General features: G+C 41.3%; 1 protein-coding gene and 1 pseudogene across 8 annotated transcripts in view; both read left to right on the forward strand.

Annotated features, from left to right (window-relative positions):
• LOC134210761 (peroxidasin) overlaps positions 1 to 21,988 on the forward strand; it is a 671,031-nt gene that overhangs the window by 414,648 nt on the left and 234,395 nt on the right. The window lies entirely within an intron of this gene.
• On the forward strand, positions 20,607 to 20,783 carry LOC134218640 (U2 spliceosomal RNA; annotated as a pseudogene).

The following is a 21,988-nucleotide window of genomic DNA, read 5'->3' on the forward strand; positions in this document are numbered from 1 at the left end:
TATTGTTATTTCAGCATAAACTGTCTTTCAAGTCTATAAAGATTGAAACAAGATTTGTTTTGTCCAAAGTATGGCTTGTACTATTGAGTTTATTGGCAGCCATACAAGACACCTTTTTTCGGACAATTATAAACCCTGTTTCAATATTTAAAGACTGCGTAGGCAATGTTACTTCCTAATCCAATCCTTCCAATCTTACTTCCTTATCTGTCAAATAAATGATGAAAAAGACAGGGCACAAATCCCAGGTATCTGGTACCCCCAATCGTACTCACTACGTTTGACAATAGCCAACATCTTTGTGTTTCCCATTGTTCGGCTGAAATTGGGTTTCCCACTGACTCCGAATTGATTTTACCTAATTATTTTTTAATTATTTTTCGAGAACTTGTACGAAAGTATGAATCGAAGTGTATTTCAACAAGAATATTGATGTCATTAATAAATTTTCATATTTCGATCGGCACTAAGCGCTCTACTTCGCCAAAATATCATGTTATTTAAAACATATTTCCAAAAGCAGATTTTCGACGACTATGATTAAGCCTTCGTATTAAATTAATCAATGATTTTGATGCTGGCGTCAGAAACATGGCCGCTTCGCAGACCCCTGACAAATCCTCTAAATTGGGGGAAACGTGCCTCATGAGCTGACGTTATGATCCCAGTATTATTTATTAACAGAAACGGGCTCTATGGATACTAGTCAAACGGTTGATTACGGAATCATTAATTACCGAGTAAATCCTCTAATCGCGAAATCCTTCATTTTGGCGCCCCCCTAAGGCCTGGCGCCCTTGGCGGGGGCCAACCTGGCCAACCACACGCTACGGCGCTGACTATGTTATATACATAACGGCATGCTTTTTTCTAACAAAATCTGATACTGGATGAAGAGAAATTTATGAACTCTTTTGTTGGACAGTGATTTAGCGAACCATTTATATTCACCTGAATATCACGTAACTTTTATCTGAATCGCTAATTAAACAATCCAGTAAAAGTTACGTGAATTTCAGGTGTCCTTTACATGCCACACTTGGATCATAATTGTCAATCTGATTCACGTAGATTTCACCTGAAAAGTATGGTGGAAAAAATTTACGTACATTTTCAGATAAACATAAAGTGAATTATTTTTGCAGTGTGCAGTTTGGGACAAACGCTAATTGCGAGTTGAGTTTGTCCCAACATTTACGAGAGAGGTTTTACCAGTGGTGTAGCCACGGGTGGGGGGAGGGGGGTGGTTTTGGACAGACTAATTTTCTGGCTACGCCACTGTGTTTTACATTCCCATTGTTTTACATTGATTTACAATCTTTTCGCAATCAGTATTCTTTTGTGGTGCTTGTGGTGTTCTTATTTTCCAATGAAGCGTTAATATGTAGCAGAAAATAAGTATACTAGACAGACGGTTTTCTTCTTTTTGGATGGTTTTGTCGCTTGAATTTACACGCGGAATCAAGGCCTAAAAACCTACACGCGTAACCAAAGGGCTGATACAGGGGGGAAGTAACTCTAAACTTTGCGATAATATTACTCATTATCTCGCAATAGTACTTCGTGTATCCATGATTTTCGTCAAACAAAGAAACGGTTGCTAGTTCGGTTGTTATGGCGTTTGTCAGTTAGTTGATGAAACGGGCAAATGTCATTTGGCCGAATGCCACTAGGCCGAACAAACCATAGGCCTTAATCCATCTGGCCGAAAGTCATTTGGCCGAAAGGGTCGTTTGGCCGAAAGGGTCATTTGGCCGAAAGGGTAGTTTGGCCGAGAAGATCATTTAGCCGAGAAGATCATTTGGCCAAAAGGGTAATTTAGCCGAAAGGTTCATTAGGCCGAAAAGGTCATTAGGTCGAAAGGGTCATTAGGCCGAAAGTGTTATTTGGTCAAAAGGGCTATTTGGCCGAAAGGGTCGTCTGGCTTAAAGGATCATTTAGCCGAATAGTTCATTTGAAAAGTGAGAAATTAGGAATGAGAGAGAAGCGCGAAATGAGTAGCGAGACGTTTCACTACGCACTTCGCACTGCTCACTTTTCACAGTGTGAAGTGAGAAATGAGGAGTGAGAAGTGAGACGTCTCACTACCTACTTCGCACTACTAACTTTTCACAGTGAGAAGTGAGAAATGAGGAAAGAGAAGTGATACGTCTCACTTCTCACTCCTTATTTCTCACTTCTCGCTGCCAAAAGTAAGAAGCGCGAAGTGAGTAGTGAGACGTCTCACTACTCACTTCGCACTCCTCCTTTTTTACAGTGAGAAATGAGAAATGAAGAGTTAGAAGTAAGACGTCTCACTTCTGACTATTCATTTATCACTTCTTGCTGTAAAAAGTGAGAAGCGTGAAGTGAGTAGTATGACGTCTCACTACTCACTTCGTGCTTCTCATTTCTTACTTCTCACTGTAAAAAAGAAGAGTGCGAAGTGTATAGTGTGACGTCTCACTACTCACTTTGCGCTTATCGCTTTTTACAGCAAGAAGTGATAAATGAAGAGTGAGAAGTGAGACGCCTCAGTGAGATGTCAGTGAGTGAGTGAGATGTCACTATGAAAAGTAAGTAGTGCGAAGTGGGTAGTGAGACGTCTCATTACTCATTTCGCGCTTCTCATTTTTTACAGTAAGCAGAGAAAAATGAAGAGTGAGAGGTGAGACTTCTCTCTTCTCATTCTTTATTTCTCTTTTTTCAAATAAACTATTCGCCCAAATGTCCTGTTCGGCTTGCTTAGTCATCGATCAACTCAGTGAACCTTCTGAACCCTTTGGCCGTTCTCAACCAAATTTGGAACACACATTCTTTATCTTAAGGAGACGATGATACGGGGTTATGGATGCTGGTCGGTAAAGGGGCAGGGCGTGGGGGGAGGGTTATTGCTTAGTCATCGATCAACTCAGTGTACCTTCTGAACCCTTTGGCCGTTCTCAACCAAATTTGGAACACACATTCTTTATCTTAAGGAGACGACGATAGGGGGTTATGGAGGCTGTTCGGAAAAGGGGGAGGGGTATTGCTTAGTCATCGATCAACTCAGTGTACCTTCTGAACCCCTTGGCCGTTCTCAACCAAATTTGGAACACACATTCTTTATCTTAAGGAGACGATGATACGGGGTTATGGATGCTGTTCGGAAAAGCGGCAGGGTGTTGGGGGAGGGGTATTGCTTAGTCATCGATCAACTCAGTGTACCTTCTGAACCCTTTGGCCGTTCTCAACCAAATTTGGAACACACATTCTTTATCTTAAGGAGACGACGATAGGGGGGTTATGGAGGCTGTTCAGAAAAGGGGGAGGGGTATTGCTTAGTCATCGATCAACTCAGTGTACCTTCTGAACCCCTTGGCCGTTCTCAACCAAATTTGGAACACACATTCTTTATCTTAAGGAGACGACGGTAGGAGGGTTAGGGATGCTCTTTGGAAATAAGAGATGGTATGTGGGGAGGGGTACTGTTCAGCAATCGATAAACTCAATGTAAGTCTTGAGCTCCATGACCGATTTGAACCAAATTTGTATCAAATATTGTCTGTCGTAAGGAAACAATTTTAGTGGATATTGGTAGGTCCTTTTGAAATGGGGAGGTTAGGAGAGATGGGTATTGTTTAGTTAGCGATCAATTCAGCATAACTTCTGAACCCATTTACCGTTGTCCACCAAATTTACAATAACATTTCCCTGAAAATGACATATCCCTGAATGAAGCAGGCCATTAACATAACACTATTTGGCCTAAGGTCATTCAACATGAAGTGAATTTGGGATAATACTGAACAGCATCAGAAAAATCTTTCATAGAAAGCATGCATTTGCTGGGTATAAAGCAATGATAATGGTTACCCTTCATCGGAATCATAGTTTGCCCAGTGAAAAGCAATGAATAATGTGTTTCCTTCTGGATGGTGGATGTGATTGCTCCTTTAAAAGTAGGCATTTTCCCGGAATAAGGCAATGGTGGGTGTGATCCCTTCTTTAAAAATATGCGTTTGCCCGGAATAAGACATCGGTGGATGTTTTCCCTTCTTTAGAAATAGACGTTTGCCCGGAACAAGGCTATTCAAACCCACAATCCCTTCTTCAACATCAGTCAATATTTCCAAAAGCCTTCTTTTAATCAAATGATAAAGTATCGACAAGTGAACACAATTACACTGTTAACCAATTGGTTTTATTATTTTCCGATTGTGAAAAAAAACTGCGAACCAAACTGGCAACTCCGAGCAAGGCCGGGTACATAAAGCTAGTATATTATGTAAAGGAACATTTAAGAATTCTTGTTTACCCTTTAAGGGCCATCGTTAAACATTGACGTAATTAAGAAAAAAAAACTCTAGGGGGGTGGTCTAACTTATGTTTAAATATTATTCTACTCGTTATTCTATTAATTATTCTACTAAAAACAGTCAATGTATACTTTTCGCTCGATGCTCGACCCAACTGTTTCCAAGTTGGCCTACCTACAACATATCGATTGACGACCTGAACATCATAAATGATGATCCTCGTCGCTCAACCCTAATATCGACCTGCGATGAGATTCCCAAACCTTAATATGTTTAGAAAACCATAGGAGCTTAGCGAGACAAAATGGGCCTTTGTAGATTTTTATTCTATCCGAAAGCATTCAAAGTTTTGTTTTCATTTAAGTTCTAGTTACCTAAAGAGAGAGATGATGAAAACAATTCATTATCTGCAGTTACGCCCATGATCAAAGTGCTGAATATGTGCAATACTTATGCAAAAAACAGAAATTCTAGGAGGGGCTAGATTGGTCCTAGGTGGGACTATAGCCGCACCCCCCCAACCCCATGTAGTTGCCAATGTCGTAAATTCTTCAACAAATTTAACCGCAAAATGAAAATTCTAAAGTTTCGTGGGAAATGTTTTTTTCATTGGCGAAACTACAGGGGGGCTAGGGGGGGCTATAGCCCCACCTAGGATCTGGCTAGCCCCCCCTAGAAAAATTGTTACTTTGTATAAGTATTGCACATATCTAATCCACTGATTATATACGGGGGTAAATGCAGAGAAAAGTTTGTCTTCATTATCCAATCCCTCTCTTCGAAACACTACAGCAAGTTGAATCTATTCGTTCAAGTTTTTGAACTTCCAGCAATTGTTGTAAGGCTTAGCTCACGACAAAATCTGGACCCCTCAAAACACGTTATAACTTATGACATAGCTTCCCAAAGTTGGGGGGTCGCGACCCCCTTCCATAAGATTTACACAGGCTGGGGGGTCGCGACCCACCAGTTTGGGAAACTATGACTTATGAAATACCTCATCAACAAGTGAATCAAAAATATATTATTTATTAGTAGGGGGAAAGACGGCTTTGGCAGGTTTTGTTCTATTATTGTCAGGGGGTTTTTTGTCGACCAATTTTTATGAAATTTGGCCACAATATTCTTTGATATGCAAAGAATGTTTAGGTCAAATTTGAGCATAGTCAGTCATAAAAAACCCTCTTGCCAATAATAGAACAAAACCCGCCAAAGCCGTCATTTCCCCTATATGGATAATGGACAATTCCTTGAGATTTTCATGTTTTTCCAGGGTTTAGGGAGTAATTGTAATCTAAATCGAGCGTATGATCTTAACCTTCCTAACTAATACCAATCCTTAAAGCTGCAGCGCATTTTAATTATCACTGTAGGCTTCTTGAGAAAGGTTCGGTAAAACTCTTAGATTTCAAGTAGAGGTAACTAAAAGTTGAATAAAAAGAACTTTGTATTCTTTCGGGTGGATTTTAGAAACTCCGCATACTATTTAATTCTCTAAACTCCTATTGTCACTGCAGCAATGAAACCAGTGAAAATGTCTCAGTAGGCGTGACACAGACCTACTGAGAGAAAAGATGTGTTAAATGTTCCTATGTGTTAACAAATGCTCCTATAAGTTAATTTGTTGCAATTTTTTTAACTAAATTGAAAATTAACGACCAATAAGTTGTATTGGGATGTATAACTGATTTTTTTTAATCATCATAGAAGTTATTCTAACAGAAAGGTTTGTTGTGGTCAGATCGATGTTTGAAAGCTCATAGGAATTGTCAGGCCACTGAATTGAAAGCAAGCGAAAATAGTTTAACTAACTAATATTTAATCTATATATATAAAAACCAATCTATGTATGTATGTTTGCTAACTACTTCTGAACCACTTGGCCGATTTCAACCAAATTTGGTACAGACATTCTCTATCCTCAGAGGAAGTTAACAAAGGGGTGGGATGGTCATGTAGAAAAGGGGGAGGGGTGGTGGGAGGGTTTTGTTCAGAAAACGAACAATTCTGTGTAACTTTCAACTCCCAGGACCGATTTCAACCAAATTTGTTACACACATTCACTATCCTCAGAGGAAGTTAACAAAGGGGTGGGATGGTCATGTAGAAAAGGGGAGGGTGGTGGGAGGGTTTTGTTCAGAAAACGAACAATTCTGTGTAACTTTCAACTCCCAGGACCGATTTCAACCAAATTTGGTACAGACATTCTCTATCCTCAGAGGAAGTTAACAAAGGGGTGGGATGGTCATGTAGAAAAGGGGAGGGGTGGTGGGAGGGGTTTTGTTCAGAAAACGAACAATTCTGTGTAACTTTCAACTCCCAGGACCGATTTCAACCAAATTTTGTACACATATTCACTACGAGGAGGTAATCATATGGGAGGGATTTGGGAAAGGGGAGGGTCTGGAGGGAGGGTTTTGTTTAGAAAACGGGCAATTCAAAGTAAATCATGAACCCCTGTACCGATTTCAACCAAATTTGGTACACACATTCTACATCATAAGGAAAAGATAACAAAGGGGATGGGATGGTGATTTGGAAAAGGGGAGGGTATAGGGGAGGTGTTGTCTTTGGAAAACGAGCAACTCAGTGTAACTCCCAACCCCCAGGACCGATTTCAATCAAATTTTGTACACATATTCACTATGAGGAGCCGATCGTACGGGAGGGAAATTTGGATAAGGGGGTAGGGGTCTGAAGGGAGGGTATTGTTCAGAAAACGGGCAATTTAGTGTAACTTCTGAACCCCTGTACCGATTTCAACCAAATTTGGTACACATTTTCTATCCCTAGGAGAAGATAACAAAGGGGTGAAATGGCCGTTGAGAAAAGAGGAAGGGTAAAGGGAAAGCGGTTGTCTTTAGAAAACGGGCAATTCAGTGTAACTCCTGACCCCAGGACCAATTCTAAGCAGATTAAATGATTAAATCATTCAACTCTATGATTAAAGATTATGATTAATGAATTATAATTTTTGAAAATGATGACTGATAATGATTAATGATTAAATTCATTTTTGACAATAATTAACGATTATGAATAATAGATGAAAAAAACCGTTGGATTATGATTAACGATTACCGATCGTGATTAAATGTTGACACACTATGTGTATGGTTAATGATTAACGATCGATATGATTAATGATTGATGATTATGAATGATCAAATTGCATAGTGATCCATAATCGAGTAACCTTTATTCCAAATTTTAAAAGGTATGATAATTATATGATAATGATTCAAGATTAATAAATAAAAGCAAGGTATGCAATGATCCAATGTTCCAGCATAACTTCTGTACCCTTGCCCGATTTCAACCAAATTTGGAACAAACATTCTTTTTCTTAAGAAGGCGAAGATGACAGGGATCGATCAACTCAACACTTCATCGAAATCATGGTTTGCCCAGAGAAAAGCAATGATTAAAGTGTTTCCTTCTGGACGGTAAATGTGATCATTTCTTTAAAAATAGACGTTTTTCCGGAATAAGGCATCGGTGTATGTTTTTCCTTCTTTAGAAATAGACGTTTGCCCGGAATAAAGCGATTTTGGGTTTGATCCCATTTTCAAAATCAGTCAATGTTTTCAAATGTAATCTACCTTCTTTTAATCAAATGATGAAATATCAATAAGAAAACACAATTATCCTTTTGACCTATTCCAATTCCGATGGTGAAAAAAACTGCGAATTAAACTGGCAACTCCGAGCAAGGCCGGGTACATAAAGCTAGTTTATAATGTATTCTAGGTTCGAAGAAAATCAAAAAATCCTTTAAAAACCAGGATCGTGCTTCACATTCTATTTACGGCGAGCGCAACACCTATGGGATTTTTAGATTTTTGTAACAGAGCTGAGCGTCGATGAACATCATCAACGTCCATTGATATCTGGTAGACCAACAATATATATATATATATATATATATATGATGCCGCGTGCACCCCAAATTGACCACTCTGCGATAGGGTCTATTCGCCAACACACAGAAGGACTTGCCGAAGCGGTTTCTAGGCCTGCCCCAGCCTTGACGAGGACCCCTTTCCGTCCTCGGGCTCGGAACCCGCCGATTGACCGACGCCACGAAAGCGATGATACCATGTTGTTCTTCGCGCGGCTACTTGTTCGATAAAAGGATGAAGCCGACTCCGAACCCTTGGACCACCTCTTAACCCTCTAAGACCCGGGACGAACGGATTTTTTTCAAATGGCTCGCATTCAGCACCTGATCGTCGGAATTCCTCGCGGTTTCGTTTGTGCTCAATGGGAATAGCTATATTTTTGCTCTAATACATTTTCAAATAAAAATTTTTGTTCAGGTCCGAGTTATTGCTAAAAATAAGTGTGCGCGGGGGTGTTTTTTTCTATAATTCAAACATCTCTTCAATATTCTGGACGTGTTCATGCCCAAAATTCATCAAATCACCCATCAAACCAACCCAAAAAGATATTTGTAAAGATTTTTAGTCGATTCCGATGTTTTCACCATTTGAGTAGGGCAGGATTGACTGAATTCAGGGCCGCATTCAGGGGTTACAATGGTAGAGTATGGGCTAAAAATTCAATTACAATGAAGTTTGCATGAGCATGCGGCTGCACAAATTTCACATATCAGAAAATTTAAATATTTAATTTTCAATTGAAATTGATCTTCTGAAATTTATATCAGGGCCGGATTTAGGGGTCGAAATGGGGGTGACCAGGGGCCATATCACCAATTGCAATGAAACTGGACATGTGACTGCTCAAACTTCATGAAAACACATAAGGAGCTCAAAGAACTTTGATTGAATTTGAAATTGACCTTCTGTAATTTTGACCAGGGCCGGCTTCAGGGGTCTAAATGGGGAGAGCAAGGGCCATATCCCCAATTGCAATGAAACTGGGCATGCGACTGCTCAAAGTTCATGAAAACGCATCTGGAGCACAAAGAACTTTGATTGAATTTGAAATTGACCTTCTGTAATTTTGACCAGGGCCGGATCCAGGGGTCCAAATGGGGAGAGCAAAGGCCATATCACCAAAAGCAATGGAACTGGGCATGCGACTGCTCAAACACCATGGAAACACATCAGGAGCTCAAAGAAATCTGTTTCAAATGAAAATTGATCTTCTGAAATTTCAACCAGGGCCGGATTTAGGAGTGAAAATGGGGAGGGCAGGGGCCATATCACCAATTGCAATGAAACAGGGCATGCGACTGCTCAAACTTCATGAAAACACATCAGGAGCTCAAAGAACTCTGTTTGAATTTGAAATTGACCTTCTGAAATTTTGACCAGGGCCGGATTCAGGGGTCTAAATGTGGAGAGCAAGGGCCATATCCCCAATTGCAATGAAACTGGGCATGCGACTGCTCAAACTTCATGAAAACACATCAGGAGCTCAAAGAACTCTGTTTGAATTTGAAATTGACCTTCTGAAATTTTGACCAGGGCCGGATTCAGGGGTCCAAAAGGGAAGAGCAAGGGCCATTTCACCAAAAGCAATGAAACAGGGCATGCGACTGCTCAAACACCATGGAAACACATCAGGAGCTCAAAGAAATCTGTTTCAAATGGAAATTGATCTTCTGAAATTTCAACCAGGGCCGGATTTAGGAGTGAAAATGGGAGGGCAGGGCCATATCACCAATTGCAATGAAACAGGGCATGCGACTGCTCAAACTTCATGAAAACACATCAGGAGCTCAAAGAATTCTGCTCGAACTTCAAATTGTCTTTCCGAAATTTTGACCAGGGCCGGCTTCAGGGGTCCAAATGGGGAGAGCAAAGGCCATATCACCAATAGAAATAAAACTGGGCAGTGGGCATGCGACTGCTCAAACTTCATGAAAACACATCAGCATCTCAAAGAACTCTGTTTGAATTTGAAATTGACTTTCTGAAATTTCAACCAGGGCCGGATTCAGGGGTGAAAACATGGAGAGCGGGCTGCTCAAACATCATGAAAACACATCAGAAGCTCAAAGTATTCTGATTGAACTTGAAACTGCTCTGATACAAATTTCAGGATTTTCTCCGGAAAATACTCTAGGAATTCCTCTAGAAGTTCCTCCGGGAATTCCTCCAGGAGTTTCTCTGGAAGTTCCTCCAGGAACTCCTCCGAAAGTTCCTCCAGGAATTCCTCCGAAAGTTCCTCCAGGAATTCCTCCGAAAGTTCCTCCAGGAATTCCTCCGGAAGTTCCTCCAGGAATTCCTCCGGAAGTTCCTCCAGGAATTCCTCCGGAAGTTCCTCCAGCAATTCCTCCGGAAGTTCTTTCAGGAATTGCTCCGGAAAATCCTCCAAGAATTTCTGCCGAAGTTCCTCGGGAAGTTCCTTCAGAAATTCCTTCGGAAATCCCTCCATGAATTCATTCGGAAATTCCTCCAGCAATTCATTCGGAAATTCCTCCAGGAATTCATTCGGAAGTTCCTCCAGGAATTCGAAGATGGCTTTTCAGTCTTGACAAAATCAAAACACTGTTATTTAATCTTGTCCTTGGACAATACTTCCGAAAGTTCCTCCAGGAATTCTCCGGAAGTTCCTCCAGGAATTCCTCCGGAAGTTCCTCCAGGAGGTTCCTCCAGGAATTTCTCCGGAAGTTCCTCCACGAATTCCTCCGGAAGTTCCTCCAGGAATTCGTCCGGAAGTTCCTCCAGGAATTTCTCCGGAAGTTCCTCCAGAAATACCTCTGGAAGTTGCTCCAGGAATTCCTCCGAAAGTTCCTCCAGGAGGTTCCTCCAGGAATTCCTCCGGAAGTTCCTCCAGGAATTCCTCCGGAAGTTCCTCCAGGAAGTTCCTCCAGGAATTCCTCCGGAAGTTCCTCCAGGAATTCGTCCGGAAGTTCCTCCAGGAATTTCTCCGGAAGTTCCTCCAGGAGTTTCTCCGGAAGCTCCTCCAGAAATTCCTCTGGAAGTTGCTCCAGGAATTCCTCCGGAAGTTCCTCCAGGAATTCCCCCGGAAGTTCCACCAGGAATTTCTCCGGGAGTTCCTCCAGGAATTCCATTATAAGTTCCTCCAGGAATTCCATCGGAAGTTCCTTCAGGAATTCCTTCGGAAATTCCTCCAGGAATTTCTTCGGAAGTTCTTTCAAGAATTTTTCCAGAAGGTGCTCCAGGAAGTTCCACCAGGAATTCCTTCCTAAGTTCCACCAGGAATTCCTTCGGAAGTTCTACCAGTAATTCTTCTGGAAGTTCCACCAGGAATTCCTTCGGAAGTTTCTTCTGGAATTCCTCCAGAAGTTCATGCAGGAATTTCTGCAGAAGTTACTTCGCGAATTCAGGAATTCTTTCGGAACTTTCAGAGATCCTCCAGGAATTTTTGATTTCCGAAGGAATTCCTGGTGGAACTTCCGAAGGAATTCCTGGTGGAACTTCCGAAGGAATTCCTGGTGGAACTTCCGAAGGAATTCTTGGTGGAACTTCCGAAGGAATTCCTGGTGGAACTTCCGAAGGAATTCCTGGTGGAACTTCCGAAGGAATTCTTGGTGGAACTTAGGAAGGAATTCCTGGTGGAACTTCCTGGAGCACCTCCTGGAAAAATTCTTGAAAGAACTTCCGAAGAAATTCCTGGAGAAATTTCCGAAGGAATTCCTGAAGGAACTTCCGATGGAATTCCTGGAGGAACTTCCAACGGAATTCCTGGAGGAGCTCCCGGAGAAATTCCTGGTGGAACTTCCGGAGGAACTCCTGGTGGAACTTCCGGAGAAATTCCTGGAGCAACTTCCAGAGGAATTTCTGGAGGAACTTCCGGAGAAATTCCTGGAGGAACTTCCGGAGAAATTCCTGGAGGAACTTCCGGACGAATTCCTGGAGGAACTTCCGGAGGAATTCCTGGAGGAACTTCCTGGAGGAACTTCCGGAGGAATTCCTGGAGGAACTTCAGGAGGAATTCCTGGAAGAACCTCCTGGAGGAACTTCCGGAGGAATTCCTGGAGGAACTTCCGGAGAATTCCTGGAGGAACTTCCGGAGATTTCCTGGAGGAACTTTCGGAAGTATTTATGGAGGAACTTCCGGAGGAATCTATGGAGGAACTTCCGGAGGAATTCCTGGAGAAACTTCCGAAGGAATTCCTGAAGGAACTTCCGAAGGAATTCCTGAAGGAACTTCCGGGAAATTCCTGGAGGAACTTCGAGGGAAATTCTTGTAGGAACATCCGGATGAATTCCTGGAGGAACTTCGGGAAGAATTCATGGCGGAACTTTCCGAGGGATTTATGAAGGAACTTCCACAAGAATTCATGGTGGAACTTCCGGAGGAATTCATGGAGGAATTCGTGGAGGAACTTCCGGATGAATTCCTGGAGAAACTTCTATAGGATTTCCTGGAGGAACTTCCGAATGAATTCCTGGAGGAATTTCCGAATGAATTGCTGGAGGATTTTCCGGAGGAATTCCTGTAGGAACTTCCGGAGAAATTCCCGGAGGAACTTCTATAAGATTTCCTGGAGGAACTTCCGAATGAATTCCTGGAGGAATTTCCGAATAAATTCCTGAAGGGATTTCCGAAGGAATTTCTGAAGGAACTTCGGCAGAAATTTTTGGAGGATTTTCTGGAACATTTCCTGAAAGAACTTCCGGAGGAATTGCTGGAGGAACTTCCGGAGGAATTACTGGAGGAACTTCCAGAGGAATTCCTGGAGGAACTTCCGGAGAAATTCCTGGAGGAATTCCCGGAGGAACTTCTAGAGGAATTCCTGGAGTATTTTCCGGAGAAATTCCTGAAATTTGCATCAGAGCAGTTCCAAGTTCAATCAGAATACTTTGAGCTCCTGATGTGTTTTCATGATGTTTGAGCAGCCCGCTCCCCATGTTTTCACCCCTGAATCCGGCCCTGGCTGAAATTTCAAATTCAAACAGAGCTCTTTGAGATGCTGATGTGTTTTCATGAAGTTTGAGCAGTCGCATGCCCACTGCCCAGTTTTATTTCTATTGGTGATATGGCCTTTGCTCTCCCCATTTGGACCCCTGAAGCCGGCTCTGGTCAAAATTTCGGAAAGACAATTTGAAGTTCGAGCAGAATTCTTTGAGCTCCTGATGTGTTTTCATGAAGTTTGAGCAGTCGCATGCCCTGTTTCATTGCAATTGGTGATATGGCCCTTGCCCTCCCCATTTTCACTCCTAAATCCGGCCCTGGTTGAAATTTCAGAAGATCAATTTCCATTTGAAACAGATTTCTTTGAGCTCCTGATGTGTTTCCATGGTGTTTGAGCAGTCGCATGCCCAGTTCCATTGCTTTTGGTGATATGGCCCTTGCTCTCCCCATTTGGACCCCTGGATCCGGCCCTGGTCAAAATTACAGAAGGTCAATTTCAAATTCAATCAAAGTTCTTTGAGCTCCTGATGTGTTTTCATGAAGTTTGAGCAGTCGCATGCCCAGTTTCATTGCAATTGGTGATATGGCCCCTGGTCACCCCCATTTCGACCCCTAAATCCGGCCCTGATATAAATTTCAGAAGGTCAATTTCAATTGAAAATTAAATATTTAAAACTCCTGATATGTAAAATTTGTGCAGCCGCATGCTCATGCAAATTTCATTGTAATTGAACTTTTAGCCCATACTCTACCATTGTAACCCCTGAATGCGGCCCTGAATTCAGTCAATCCTGCCCTACTCAAATGGTGAAAACATCGGAATCGACTAAAAATCTTTACAAATATCTTTTTGGGTTGGTTTGATGGGTGATTTGATGAATTTTGGGCATGAACACGTCCAGAATATTGAAGAGATGTTTGAATTATAGAAAAAACACCCCCGCGCACACTTATTTTTAGCAATAACTCGGACCTGAACAAAAATTTTTATTTGAAAATGTATTAGAGCAAAAATATAGCTATTCCCATTGAGCACAAACGAAACCGCGAGGAATTCCGACGATCAGGTGCTGAATGCGAGCCATTTGAAAAAAATCCGTTCGTCCCGGGTCTTAGAGGGTGTATGTGTGTATGTGTGTGTACAAAAAATGTGAGACGAACTTTTTTGTACTTAGCCTTATCCGATTTGCTTGCAACAGGTCGCATTCGACGCGGAATCCTGCCTTATTTTTCGCTATTCAAAATAGGCCCATTCTCCATTTTTCTTTGGAAAAATAATTCAAAACTGATTTTTTTAACTGCTGCAATGCATTTAAATGAATGCAAATAAATGTGAACTGAATCTATCTCCCTAAAGTGCATTTTTGACCTCTCTTGTGTGAATTTCTCGTAACATTTTAAATTACACGGAGAAGACACCAGCACCGCATTCTTCGGAAATGATTGTTTTCTTTTTTGTTGTTTGGAAACGACGCATAAATTGCCCGGAATCAGGAATTTGAGCGGTCCAAAATATGGCCAATATTCCGGATTCCGGACGTTCCGCGTGTTTAGGGGTCACTTCTCGGAAATAGGCGAATACCAGCGACACATAAAACTTCATGATTTAAAATATCATGGCATTCTATGGTGGTTTTTCACTTCATACACAAACCAATTAAACTTATGGTGTTATGGTTTTAATCCTCTACACCTTGAAATGATAAGAAAGTGAACAACATTACCTCCAGAAATATGATAAGAAACTAAAAGCCCAATTTAGTGGAACGTCTTTACTTGACATAAGACGAGTTTGTACAATTCAATTCATTTCCACCACTTGATTGTACCTTTGGCAGATACGCATTTCGACCTCAACAGTAAGGACGTCTTCAGTGTCTCGTATTTGACTTGTGCAGTCAAATATGAGACACTGAAGATGGCCTTATTGTATGTGTCAAAGATACAATACGGTGGAATCAAATGGAATTGTACAAACTCATTGTCTCATGGCAAGTGACAAGAAATATGTCATAAAATAAATGAAATGAAATGAAATGAAATAAATACAAACAAAAAAAAACCATTGGCGTAACTAATGAAAAATTCTAGGGGGGACTAACTTTTTTTTAAACTTTTTTATTTTAACACTCATAACACAGAAAGTTTACTATTTTCGCTCGATTCAACTGATATATATATATATATATATATATATATATTGTTGGTCTACCAGATATCAATGGACGTTGATGATGTTCATCGACGCTCAGCTCTGTTACAAAAATCTAAAAATCCCATAGGTGTTGCGCTCGCCGTAAATAGAATGTGAAGCACGATCCTGGTTTTTAAAGGATTTTTTGATTTGCTTCGAACCTAGAATACATTATAAATTTATATATATATATATATATATATATATATATATATATATATATATATATATATATATATATATGTATATATATATATATATATATATATATATATATATATATATATATATATATCAGTTGAATCGAGCGAAAATAGTAAACTTTCTGTGTTATGAGTGTTAAAATAAAAAAGTTTAAAAAAAAGTTAGTCCCCCCTAGAATTTTTCATTAGTTACGCCAATGGTTTTTTTTTGTTTGTATTTATTTCATTTCATTTCATTTCATTTATTTTATGACATATTTCTTGTCACTTGCCATGAGACAATGAGTTTGTACAATTCCATTTGATTCCACCGTATTGTATCTTTGACACATACAATAAGGCCTGACGAGAAGTGAAATAAGGAAGTGAGAAGTAGGACGTCTTCTTCTCTTTCCTCATTTCTCACTTCTCACTGTGAAAAGATAGTGGTGAAGTGGGTAGTGAGACGTCTCACTATTTTCGCTTCTCTCTCTTCCTAATTTCTCACTTTCAAATGAACTATTCGGCTAAATGACCCTTTAGGTCAGACGACCCTTCTGAAAATAGCCCTTTTGGCCAAATAACCTTTCGGCCTAATGACCCTTCCGACCTAATGCCTTTTCGGCTAATGAACCTTTCGCTAATACCCTTTTGGCCAAAATAGTCCTTTCAGCTGATCTTCTCGGCCAAACAGCCCTTTCGGCAAATGACCCTTTCGGCCAAACAGTGGCGTGGGCCAAACGTCCTTTCGGCCAGATGGTTAAGACCTAATGGTTTGTTCGGCTGCAAAATGGTGGTTGACATCAAGGAGGGCGCCCAACAGCCGTAGTAACACAGTTCAGTCCGATCTGGTCTCAGCAACTCCTATGTGACCTGTTTCGTTTATAAATCTATAAACTGTAGAATGGACATATGTGTTGTCTAGGAGAGCTCTGGTCCCCTAAGTCCTATCTCACCTTCCACGGTCGTCCGATGATAAAGACCGCTAAGGGTTGTGTACTTAGCTGTAGTGCAGCCTGGGCACTGTTGTCCTTCTGACATCAGCTAGAGTGAGAAGGTACGCCTCGAGCGTCTGTTCACCAGGAGGTGCAGCTCAAACAGCTCTGCCTGGTACCAGCGGCTGATTAACGAAATGCTGTATCGTGTCAGCTATACCTAAGGTGGCACATCATCATCGCGATGTGGTAACGCGACCCGGTAGGTACTTACTGAACCTCTCAAATACCACGAAAATGGGATAGAAGAAAAGAGAACGTTATTTTGGCAACCGGCACCGAAATAAGGACTAAATAAATGATTGGAAACTCGGTACCTAGAAGTCAGGACCTAAATGAACCTGGACGAGCCTTCTGGCTCGTGAACTGCAGAAGGTTGGAGTGAACGTGGCTGCTATTCAAAAGTCCGATGGTAAGATCCGAGAAGAACGAATTCCGAGCCGTGGAACGACCAACACTGCATTCAAATATAACATCCATCACAGCGGCGGTGAAAAAGCAGAGCATGGAGTTGGTTTCGTAGTGATGGGCAAGCAGATGAACGAGTGATGCGGTGGAAACCCATTAGCGAACGAATCTGTGTGTTGAGGACACGGGCAAATTCTTCAATTGAAGCCTAATCAACGTTTACACACCGACAAACAATAAATCCGACGACGGAAGGACACGTTTTGAATGTCTTGATAAAGCCTATGGAGAGTGCCCAAAGCATGACGTGAAAATTGTTATCGGAGCATGCTCAGGTCGGTAGAGAGGACTTTTCCGTCCCATAATCGGTAGGGACTCGCTCCAATGACAACGCCTACGGCTAGTAAATTTTGCTGCTGCCAGAGGGATGGCCATCAGTAGCACCTACTTTGCACGAAAGAACATCCGAAAGCACACCCAAATGGTGAAACTTGCAACCAGATAGACCATGTTCTGGTGGATGGGCGCCATTTCTCGGATGTTATCAATATGCGGACATTGAAGTCCGAACATTGACTCTGTCACTACCTCGTTGCCAGTAAAATTCGATCACGGTTGTCAACTGCTATCGAACGAAAGATCACAACGGATGCGTTACAATATCAAGCGATTGTCGGCGGAAGGGTATCGGCTGAATCAGAAGTGACAGACGAGAAGAACGTTGCCAGAGCCGGATGTTGGTGTCGGTCCGGATCAAATAGAGATCGTTACAAGGAAGCAAAACGGCAAAAACGAACCCACCGTAGAAAGGAAAAAGAGTACGAAGAACAAGTTTTAGTCAGGCGCAGGAAAAATGGAGCAAGACGATATGCGGAAGTTTTGAGTCTGTCAATGGCGTGCAGAAAGACAGCGCCATCTCCCGTCATGTGCAACGACCACAAGAATTTGCTGACAGATAAAACTGAAGTGGCTGCCATGTGGAAGCAACACTTCGAGACTTTGTTGAATTGAGGAAATGACGGTGCATCGGTGAACAGAATAAATATTAGCGACGATGGACAAGCTGTGGAGTCACCTACACTAGATGAGGTTAAAAAGCTGTTAAAGAGCTGAAAAACAATAAGGCTGCGGAAGGATGCGCTCGGCTGACTTCTCAAACATGGCAGTGAGCAGCTTTGAAGTTCTGCACCATATTATGTCGAAAATATGGGAAGACGAGGTAATGCCTGCTAGCTGGTTGGACGGCCTCATTTGCCCTCTCTTTAAGAAAGGGCACAGACTGGAGTGCGCCAATTACCGAGGAATAATCCTCCTTGATTCGGCGTACAAAATTGTTCCCGTATTCTGTTCACAGATTGAGACCGCTTGAAGAGCTCGTCGGTGAATACTACTCAGGTTTTCGTGAGCGATCAACGACGGATAAATGTTTACCCTGAGACAAATCCTTGATATCGAGTACAACACGACATCATCTGTCTATTGATTTCAAGGTGGCGTATGATTCAGCGAAACGGAATGAATTAGGCAAATTAAGCTGAACATGGTTTCCGGCAGAAACTGATACGGCTGATTCGTAAACGTTGGACGGATCGAAATCAAGTGTAAGGGTTGCGGATGAAATATCGCGTCATTTGTTACCTTAGATGGATTCAGGGTGATCACTCTCGAATCTACTTCAATATAGCGCTCGAGGAACGATTAGGAGATGGTGTAAAGAAGCGGTACCATTATCAAAAATCGCATATGCTCCTTGCGGACGATATCGATATTATCGGAATTGATCGCTTGCCGTGGAAGAGCTTTTGTGCCTTTTAAAGGAGACAGCGAGGTTGGACACGATCAATACAGCAAAACGAATATGGTCGCTGGCAATCAACGTGGGTTCATTAGTGGTGTGGTGGAAATGGTGCTGATGGTGAAAATTTGAAGTGGTAGAAATTTGTATCTTGGAACTTAGTGACGCGATTGATGTTACCGTATTACAGCTGCAAATAGGGCTTATTACGGACTTTGTACCACTTAAGTCCTAGTCTGCAAGAAAACAAACTCGCGCTGTATACTACTCTGATTCTTTTTTGGCTTCACGACATGAGACATGGATATTAAGGGATCGGAGAGCTCTCGAGTATTTGAGCGTAAGGTGCTCGGACAATACTCGGCAGTAAACAGGAGAACGATATCTGGCGCGCATGAATCACAGTGTACCAGGTGTATAAAGGGCTGATATTTAAAACATACACACGCAGACTACGGTGGGCTGGTCACGTTGTTCGTATGCCGGAAAGACGACAAGCGAAGATAATATTTAGTAGAGAACCCGGAAGAGGCCGCAGGCTTCGTGGTGCTTTTCAGTTGAAGAGAACCTGAGGGCGCTCAATGTTCAGGGCGACTGGAAGCGATTGGCGGATCAGGTCCAGTGGAGAAGGATACTCCATTCGGCGTGGTTCATCGAAGCTGTAGCCCATCAAGTAAGGTTTGTTCGGCAGTGGCATTCGGCCAAGAGATCTTTGCCCGTTTCATCAACTAAATGACAAACGCCTTAACAACCGAACTAAACCGTTACTTTGTTTGACGAAATCATGGATACTAAAATATCACGAAATACTATTGCGAGATAATGAGTAATATTATCGCAAAGTTTAGAGTTACTTTCCCCTGTATCAGCCTTTTGTTCGCGTGTAGGTTTTAAGCCCTTGATTCCGCGTGTAAATTCAAGCGACAAAATCATCGAAAAGAAGAAACCGTCTGTCTATTACTTATTTTCTGCTACATATTAACGCTTCATTGGAAAATAAGAGCCCTAGGACAATGAACAAGATGCACGGCGGATGTTCATTGTCCTGTATATTCTTATTTTCAAAAACTGAAAGAGTGGGGGAAAGGAGAATGTACAATAACTTACTGTTAAACATATTATTTATCATTAAACATTATTAAAAATCTCAATTCTATTGATAATATTCACATTTCAAAAAAGTGAGTGATATTTTTTTGCCGGAAAACTCATGTGAAAAGCCTTTTTGGCACCCAAGGAACAAAGTACCACGCGTGCAAATCAGCATTCTGGTATGGATGGTGCGTGGACATTATATAAGTTAGATTAGAGCCACTGGGGCATTTTGCCTGCCAAATGTTAGATGTTTCTTCAAAAAGTGGAAATTTTCGTTTTCCGACCTTCCCTTTTTTTTGAAACTTTTTCGCCTAACCTACATAATTTTAGATCTTTCCTCCTTCTTCTCTTTTGTTGCTTGGTTTCTGCATTTCTGAACGACAATTACATTCCTTGAATTCTAGTAAATATAAAAGAAGATAATATAGTTATTGGCATCTTATTGAATGAATAAATATTTGGCTCCAAATTAAAATATTTGAAACAAATTTTCCAGTTAAAGCCATAGGCAAAGTAAAGAAAAAATCAAAAAGAAACTTTTTTGCGATGCTGCAGTTACAACATAATTTTATTGCTTCTGTTCTCGAATAATTGACCTAAAAATAACAATTAATGGCGTACCTTTATCCTTTCAGTTGATCTGAATTTTCTTATAGGAATACAAGTTAGGAAAACTAGTATGAAAATGTTCCCATGAGACCCATATATGCGTGTATCCTTTCCTTGACGTTCATTATCTAATAAGAAGGACTGTTACCTGATCTGAAAGTTCGCCTGACAAATTTTATCTCGAATGAGAATCAATATATCACTACTCTAACATCGTCCGCCGAATCTTACGCCTCATCAGTTGATTCGACCGTTATCGCTTCTCGGCCTAAAGGCTAAGATCAAAGTGTAGTATCTGTTCTTATCAGCTTAACATCTGATAGCTCTCATGGGGAGACAACAAATTTAAACTGATTTTGGAAAAAGGCAGGAATGTTGGGCTGCTCACTTCCGCCACGGTTTGATATTCCAGTACCGGATCGGCCATTAGTTATTACAAAGTTAGCTTCGAAAAGCTGATTAGCTCATGATCAAACACCAAGTGAAATATTGACAAATATAGTGCATATTGAAAATTGGCGATTCAGCCGTATATCAACAGGTCGTTATCATTAAATAGGCTCTTAAATATGCAGTGTCAAGTAAAGTGGAATGCATCACAATGTCATGATGGTGTATTTCAATAACATTATTGCTCTCAGCCGATATACAAGATAATGAGCTGACTAGTGCAAGTGCATCCCCATTATCGAAATATAAATCGTTGGGAAGCGTTAAACTCTTCGCATCGACAGCTCGGAACATTAATCTTTGGTGTTTCGGATGTGCAATGTTGAACAATAACGCACGTGCCGCGTTCTATGGTCGGACCGATTGGCGATGGACATGACTTGTTTAGATCCGTATTCCTCCTCGGCACAAACCATACTTACCATGAAGCTCGAACATCTCCAATCGATTTCGTTCTCACCAACAAATATTTCACTTCCGTTATGACCAATAATAAACAACTTCGGCACCTAGGATTCACGAACAACACATCAATTTCAATTGCTCTTCGAATATTTCACTTATCAGAATGCAGGCCTTCCGGTTCGAGAGGATTGCACTATACAGATCAAATTAATTTGAACAGCATCTGCGTGTATCCGTGAAATTTCCGCCATTTAGCTTTCCGTTCATGCTGAATTGGTACCTGCCGTACCTACAGATCCGATCTGCAGAATGTCGCATCCAGTTGGGAAGGAAATTTTATTAGATGGTAGGAAGGTGAGTTGAACTCCGATGATGCTGTTGTTGTGGAAGTGGAATAGAAGAGTCGATGGCGGTCAGTCAAAGATTGTATTCACGTCGAGTAATATAACAGCGTCTGTAGGAAACGGATGAATGATGTTTATTCGGATGCAAGATGGATTGAAAATCAACAATCAACAGAATGGATACAACAAAGGGACTGTGAGATAGAAACATTTGACGCAGTTTGTTTGGAAATACACCCATCTCACATAAATGCCATAACTTTTCATCATTCGGACCATCTTCAAGTCAATATATTTGAACAAATATATTTCATAATGTATGTATTTGCATTTCGAGACCTCAGATAGCCTAATCTGTGAAGTTCTTGGTTTTTACTGTTTGATAGTGCTTACTACAACCTCCATGTATTGATTGTTATCGGAAGCTTATTGTAACTT

This window comes from Armigeres subalbatus, chromosome 2 (genome assembly GCF_024139115.2).
Source record: "Armigeres subalbatus isolate Guangzhou_Male chromosome 2, GZ_Asu_2, whole genome shotgun sequence".
Lineage (NCBI taxonomy): Eukaryota > Metazoa > Arthropoda > Insecta > Diptera > Culicidae > Armigeres > Armigeres subalbatus.